General features: G+C 37.5%; 1 protein-coding gene across 1 annotated transcript in view; it reads left to right on the forward strand.

The window, feature by feature from the left end:
- LOC117443337 (cell adhesion molecule CEACAM5-like) overlaps positions 1–5,651 on the forward strand; it is a 39,896-nt gene extending 34,245 nt beyond the window's left edge. Inside the window, exons 14-17 of the mRNA XM_034079323.2 lie at positions 4,228–4,452; positions 4,562–4,628; positions 5,355–5,452; positions 5,547–5,651. The gene's annotated coding sequence lies outside the window, so the exon portion shown is untranslated. The remainder of the gene's footprint in view (positions 1–4,227; positions 4,453–4,561; positions 4,629–5,354; positions 5,453–5,546) is intronic.
- The last annotated feature ends 1,006 nt before the right edge of the window (positions 5,652–6,657 follow it).

Raw genomic sequence — 6,657 nt, forward strand, 5'->3', positions numbered from 1 at the left:
GAGATGTGGAAGAAAGAATAGAGAGATGAGGATAAGAGAGAGAATAGAAAGAGAGAATAGAGAGAGAGAATAGAGAGAGATGTGGAGGAGAGAATAGAGAGATGAGGAAGAGAGGGATAGGAAAGAGAGAAGAGTTATTTGCAAGTTGCGTGCTGATACTGAGTTTTCTCGATTAATAGCTTATAGACGATACCATGTTTAAATAGACTCCTACGTTGTTATTACATTATGTGACATATGTAAGAAAAGGGAGGGGAGAGTCAATTATATTTGAGTAATTGATCTCATATTGAAACATTCATTTCTCAAACCTATGTTTATGGAAGAGGAAATGTACTTCTGATAAACTAATCTTTTATCAAACGGTAAATGGTGAATTAATATAATATTTAGAATAATTGAGAACGGGTTATATCCACAGGGACTAGCTCACATTTAACTTAAAATAACATTTCTCTGCTTTGGACTGATGAGTATATGATTCTTGCATGTTAAATGACTAACACAAACCTTACATGTATGCATGTGCATGTGTCAGGAAGGCTCCCAAATAATTCTGAGGGGCCTATCCTATTTTTGTAATTGAATGATAATGTGCTAATCCATTACTTTGAGTTGTCTGCACCCAGGAAAACATCCCTATCAAGTGTTAACCCAATCACTAGGACAGCTCTGAAGGTCAAGGGTCAGAGAGAGAGGGTCACACCCTCTGGCTGCAGAGAGCACCCCCAGCCACGGGCAAGGAGGCACGAGGTCGTTCGAGATGAGAGGATTCTAATCTTCAACTTTCTGATGGGATGGGATGCTTCTTCATCTTACTGCTCGGGGGGGGGGCCAAACAGACAACTCTGCAGGACGAGCGATGGCTTCAGAGGCTCCATGGTTCTTGGAAGGGCAGATTTCTTCCTAACCTCTCCCATCACGGGGGGTGGCATCTGGATGTGCCACTTGGAATAGGCTCTGCTCTCAAGCAGATAGCAGAAGGAATGCAGGCAGATGAGCCTCTGGTTCACTGGGAGATCATAAAGTGCTCACTGAATGAGCCACAAAAAGCAGAGCAATTGGGGGGTTTGAAATATGGTGCTCTGGGGAAGAAGAGTTTTGAGCCAATCAGCACCTCAGTGCTAATCTACAGTATCAGGATGCCTTCACACACCAGACATTCTGTGTCATAAAGAGAGGAGGAGAACGAGTCAGGAGGACATGTTCTTCGAGCTCTTGTACAAAGATAACATTTGAATTGAATGACCAGATGATTACAGATGTACAATTAATGATAGTTCTTATATTTCCGATGAACAGATATGTGTTACATAGTGGTGACAAATATATTTTGTCAGATCAGATTACACTTTCACACTAAACAAATAAATTAATTGTCAGATCAGATTACACTTTCACACTAAACAAAATAAATTAATTGATATTTTCAGATTGATAATGTATTGAACAATAAGATATTTCTAATATTATAACAGACAATGTTACTATCCTTAATCATTACCAGGTAAAATGTACAACGAGGAAACCAGATTACCAGGTTCCCAATCCAGGTGCTACTGCATGCTACATTTAGATAGAAAAACAAATGTTCTATCCACTCCACTTAAATACTCAGCAGGTGATGTAGATTTTTCAAAAAGGCCTTAAATCACTCCTTTTAAACGAACTAAAACTAATTCTGCAGCAAGTTTAATGTTAGACTACGCACATGAACACAATATTAGCAACTGTTGGCGGTGCCAAAATATGCCAGAATCTATGCATTCTCCCATGTTTAGCCCAATTCCTTTCACGAAAGCTGGTTTAGTGAGCTGAACATAGCATCCAGAATTAGCGAGGAGGCTGAGGATTGGTACAACTTTTCCCCACAGACTCTGAGCAATCTTAACAGTACGAGGGCCTAGTCTCTCTCATTGTTGATACAGTAAATACAATTACCTGCCTGACGGTTTCACACGAATAGATATTTTGACTTTTCTTTCCTCAGGTTGTTGAAATAAAATGCCTAACTTTTCCTTTTCAGATGTTAAACAAATGTATTTGAATAAAATGTATGTAGTAAAGTGCCTTACTCTTGAATAAGTGTATTGAAGTAAACGAAAAGTAATGCTAAAGATTGAGGACACTGTACCTTTACAGATTACAGATTGATCGATTCATCACTGTGAATTTATACCTTAACTGTGAATTTTTAACTGAATCCCTATTGATTCTGATTTTATACCTCAATTGGATTTCTTATAATCCTACATTCTAATTGTGTTTTAATAAGTAATTACCTTAAAGTAAATCTTTAAAGATGTAAGCTGAATTTGAATTTGTGTTTGATGAATGAGATTAACTGAGGGATAAATGATAAAAGATCTTGTTTTTGAAACATATATTTTACTATTATATTTTTGTATTGCATGTGTGTTATTATTGTGCTTTTTGACAAAAGAAATCAAACACTGAAGAAAGATGATTTTCTATTATGGTTGTCTGTATCAACCATTGTGATTGGCTGTTCCAATCTTATTCTGCTTTTGATGTGATTAATGTAATGAGGAATCCACCCAACTCTGAGGACGTTTTATTTGATTCAAGTAGTGACTGAAACTATTCTTAGACTAATGTTAATTGGTTATCAATGAATTGATAAAAGCGTGGATCTGTGAGGGAAATATTTTGTTGTGTGTTTGTACCAAAAAGCATTTTGTGTTTCACATAGGTCTGCCATAACTTAGAGCAGGGGGTTAAAGGGTTAAAGGTTCCGCTTTCCTGTTGGGGGACTGTGACTAACTGCCAGAGGACTTTAACAGACTGTCTTTGTCTCTGAATCCAGGTTCTTGTGATTATCGATCAGAAGACGCGCGAAATAGAGGCTCCTCCTTGATTATCTGTGTAGATTTGCGCTGTGTTTCTGTGTAATCTTCAGTGTTGGCTGGGGAATCACGTGATTAAGTCGTGTGAGAACCCTGCCCATGCTCCCGGCCGTGGCTCTCAATAAACTCAGGTGTTTGATATAAAGCGGACTCCAGCCTCCATTCCTTCCATCTACATTGCTGAAAAGAAAATCTCTCTCACAGGTAGAATCGAGCATCCATTAATCACAGTGTTGAGGCTTTGATCCCTGTCTGTAGGTTTAAAGACCAAAATAAACGTAATCAAGATGCTCTTCATGGACCATGTGGTACTTTTTCGGTGAAGCTTTGTCGCCATCTGTGTGTGAGTCTGTCGTCTGTGTGTGAGTTTGGTGAATCGGAAGCCTTTTTGCCGTGCTTACCAGTGTGCAGGCAATTACCATTCAGTACCTGTCATACTTTCTTTTTTCCTCCTGTTAAATTCAATTAATATATAAATAAATCCATAGCTATGCTTTTGTCTTTTCATTCTGTGTCATACGGTTATCAACATTATGTGTAAGGTGTCTTTGGTCTTTCCATTGCTTGGGATGTCAACCTTTCCATACATGTAAGCATTTTTTAAATATTGGGGGATACAATGACAATAACAGAAGTGATCTCAAAGCAAGCAGCCACCTCAGGTCTGAAAGATGAAGCCAATGCCAAAGTGCCTTAAGGCTGCATTCTTTCCGATGGCCAGCAGAGAGCGAATCCACTGGCTATAACACAGAATCTGATTGTGTAGAATTCTATGAGAGAATTTGCCTACTTTTAACATGATTTATGACCTCAGTAAACATTTTCCTGAGGAGGTTATGGTCTTACTTGCTGATTTAAAGTGTTCTTTAATACAGCACAACTTATTTGTTGTAAGTTATGCTCCCATTTAGAGTATATTAGCAAAAATGTGACTTGTTATCAAAAAACATAATGTTGTCCACAGTTGTTTTTTTACAACTTGAACCAATTTGCAGTCCTAAAAAAAGTTTTTGTAACATGTTTTTTGTTCAGAACAGAACATTGAGGTGGTAGTGGGCAAAATACCAAATTCAAGGCTTCAACACCATAATTAGCCAAATTCATATTGATCATGTCAACTTCTTAAATACAGTCTATGCCTCAAACCTTTTAATCATTTTTAGGCTTTGAAAATTGAGCTTGACCCTAAAAGATGAGGACATTTAATAAATCGAGGAGTTTTTGGTGCCTGATTTGGAATTTTTAAATGTACTGAATTTGCAAAGAAGCCCCATTGCAAACGTAATGGTAATTTGGCATTCTATGAGACACTAACCACTAGAAATATATGTTGTGTTTGTCTTTGTGATTTTTCCTTCAGGTACGCATGTATGACCGCCCTTCAGCTGAAGTACAGAATGCAACACCAGAGCCGGAGGCCGAGGTTTGCTATGCCAGCGTGAGATTCATTAAAAACCAGGACGATGCTCTCTACTCCAACATCAAGCCCGCTCATCTCCGCAGACACAAGAAAGACGAGAAGGACAAGGAGGAAGATGTTGACCACTCTACTGTCACATTTAAAAGGTCACAGTGCTACTGCAGAGTGAGTAAAATATCATTTTCCTTTGCTACATAAAGTGATTATGTTGTTTCATCCTTCCAAAACATGTTCTTAGTCAGTAATGTGAGTTTATGTTTTGCTTTATCAACAGATCAGAGCGTCATGAGGCTGCGGAGGATCCATCTGCATTGTACAGCGTAGTCAACAAAAAACCAAGAGTATTGACATAACATCTGTGTTCTCTTAACCGTGTTCAAATAGTTTAAACATACATATAAATATATGGTCTGCTAGATTACTAGTATCATGTAGCTAACGTATGCTGAAGCTTGTAATTTATAAATTCCAAGACAGAAAACAATTTTGAAGCTTCTCAAAGTAGCCCACATTTCTCTATGTACAATATATATTTACCACAATCTTGTTCTGCTCTGATGTTCAGTTTAATTGCCTTTTTATTGTTTTACATGTTGATAATTTTCATTTTATTCATATTTAACTTCTGCTTCATTATCATCATAAGTTAGTGTTTTGTTAAACATTTTTTTTAAATTTGTAAAACTCATTTGATGTCACTGATTTGTATTGTTTGTAAGTAACCATATCATTAAATAAAGTTATTCAGTTAATTACCTGTTACTGATTGTCAACATTTCTAAGCCAGGTGTTTCATATTTAAGTGACGAGGGAGCCAGAGGGACATTCTAATAGTTTCATAAGATCTGTTGCAGCCCCGTTTTTTTAGAGATTTGGGTATGGAGGAAAAGAGAAAGGGTTGTGTTTTCTGACACTTGGTGAGTTCCCTGACACACAGGGGACACATATTCATGTATAAAAGACGTACAAAAGTGCATTTTGCATGATAGGTCCCCTTTAGTATAAAATATAATTGCATTTTTCTCAAATGATGGCCTCTGACTCTCCTCTCGTTGTCTCTCCATCAGTTAGACCCTTTTTCTGTGTATGAGGACGTCTCAGACCTGAACATGGTCTCTGCAGAACAGACATAAGAACCAGAGGAGCAGGAGGACCTGGTGTGAAGGTCAGCAAGCTCTCACTCAGCTGTATTTATGAAAACAAACCCAAAACAACTTCCTGAGAAATAACTCACCAGAAATTTACATTATTTATTTTAGATGCATCAAACCAGAGGGAGACTCACCTGGATGAAACAGAGAGAAGTGAAACATTGAAGAGGAAACATTTACCCTCAGGTTTCCATGGTGTTAAGTAACAGTAGGTAGGAGTGAAAGAAGTAAACAACAACATGTAGCAGGAGCTGGAGTAAAATGTGTATTTTAATGTAAAGTATATACACACACTTTACTGCAAGAGTGGGGGTGTAAACAGAAATGTGCATCAGCTTACATTTAGCATCCTAACTACTTATCATATATTCAGTATTCCTTCAATGTGTATATATTTTATAATGAAAATGTCATGGTAAAAGTAAAATTGGGGAAAAACAGAAAGAAAGACAGTATTTGTACTTATGTCCCCATAAGGGAGGCGAGTCCCCACACGTGAGTCTGTAAACAGATGTAGGTCCCCACAAGGATAGTAATGCTAGATCACACACACACACACGCATGCACGCACACACACACACACACACACACACACACACACACACACACACACACACACACACACACACACACACACACACACACACACACACACACACACACACACACACACACACACACACACACACACACACACACACACACACACACACACACACACACACACACACACACACACACACAGGTTGATTCTTCAAACACCTTACTTATTGTTGAATTCTGATCCTCATATTAATCCATTCAGTCCACCTTTCCAAATATGTATACGTATAGATAGTTACTTTTGTATTTCTAAAATGATGCTTACATTTGACTCCTTGTTGTTAAATGAAGGTTAAACCAGTTCCTCATTCTCTTCCTCACAGCTGTTCTTCTTAGTATCCTTTATACATAACTGTAACATGTCTTCTTCCTCTTTTAAAAATGTTTAAGTTCTTCTTTAAACCTCATCATAGATTGTGCTTCAATGTTTAATCAGACAGTACATCTTGAAAATGGGACTGCTATTGGTTTCCTTCTCTTTTTTTAATTGTTAAAGTATCTAAAGTGTAAACAACTATACAAATGTGACTCAGCTTAATTGTAATCCTTTTTTTTAGCTTTTGGAAAAGTAATCTTGCTGTTTTCCAAGAGACCAATATGTTAGGTTGTCCGTCTA

Source organism: Pseudochaenichthys georgianus, unplaced genomic scaffold (assembly GCF_902827115.2).
Source record: "Pseudochaenichthys georgianus unplaced genomic scaffold, fPseGeo1.2 scaffold_587_arrow_ctg1, whole genome shotgun sequence".
Lineage (NCBI taxonomy): Eukaryota > Metazoa > Chordata > Actinopteri > Perciformes > Channichthyidae > Pseudochaenichthys > Pseudochaenichthys georgianus.